The following is a 1,355-nucleotide window of genomic DNA, read 5'->3' on the forward strand; positions in this document are numbered from 1 at the left end:
ACCTCCAGAGGAAGAGAGAAAGGGAAGAGGATGACATGATGAGGATCACCCCTGGCCATTTAAACTGCTTTAATTAAATCCTGGATGAAGAGGGCACCACTCAGACTTGGAGAATGAGGGTGAAAGAGGAGAGGCAGAAGAAGAAGAAGAAGAAGAAAATGAGGAAAGGTAGAGCAGTGGTGAAAGAGACTGTTTGGAAAAAATGGAGAATAGGAAATAGGCGTGGAAAGAAAGAGGATGCGACGAAATAGAAACGTGTGTGTATGTCAGTGTTTGTGTGTGTGTTTGCATGTGTGTGTGCGTGTGTGCACTCGCTTGCAACACCTCCCACTGTGATGAGGCAGACTAATGAGTTAGCCTTTTGCCATGCCGGTCACATGTGTGTGTGGCTGACAGGGACCGGGGCGAGCTGATAAATCAGCGGCAGAAATGAGATTTATAAAAACCTGATCTCCATTTCAACCTCCTGCCTCGCTCCCCGGCCACCCTGTCACCTTTGCTATCTTCATCTGCAGAACGGAGAAGGGCAGGGGGCTAAGATGTGTACAAAGGAATGTAGTCTTCTGTAAAAGAAAGATGTATGGTATATTATTGTCCAGCATTTTGTATGTGACATTATTGAGCTTATGACTAATTAACCCAGCCAGAGGAAATAGCTGCCAATGTATTATGACCTATGTTCATTTTTAATTGGACCGCAAATTAAAGGCTCTCTGAGCCATTTATCATTACCTCCACCAAGGAGATTTAGTCAAGTTTGTTTTCACATTTGTGTATTTTATAGTGTGCATTAGAAGAATATATCTAAAAACTGTGAACATTCTTCAATGGAACTTGGTGGAAGTTTTAGCCTGTAACTGAGTTCCATATATAATAAAGTTTTATTATAGTGTATGTTTAGAAATAGCAATTTGCATTAGTGTGTGAAGGATGCCATACATTTAGTTTACTGTGACTTTTGACACTAGATAAGGTTTGTATTGGATGAATTCTACTTCAATGTTTTCGCATTTTAATTTTTTTTTTTTATATTTTCAAAAATTTAAATGATTATAGTGTGAATTTTGCAAGGATATGTACCAAGCAAAGATTTTTTGCTTTAGTCTGTAGGATACAATTTGTAGGCCAGGACGTCTCTGCAGCGCCACGATACTTAACCTTTAAAGCGCCCATATTCTGTTTTATCATATTTTCAGGTTCATAATTGTATTTTGAGGTTGTACCAGAAAAGGTTTTGAAAAAACTTTTGTTGTACTGCACATTGCTCCAGATCCTGTTTTCATCCTGTGTGTTTAGGTCTGTTTTAGCTACAGAGTGAGACATCTCACTTCTATACTATCTTTGTTGGGAGTCAC

The sequence above is a fragment of the Etheostoma spectabile genome, chromosome 23, assembly GCF_008692095.1.
Source record: "Etheostoma spectabile isolate EspeVRDwgs_2016 chromosome 23, UIUC_Espe_1.0, whole genome shotgun sequence".
Lineage (NCBI taxonomy): Eukaryota > Metazoa > Chordata > Actinopteri > Perciformes > Percidae > Etheostoma > Etheostoma spectabile.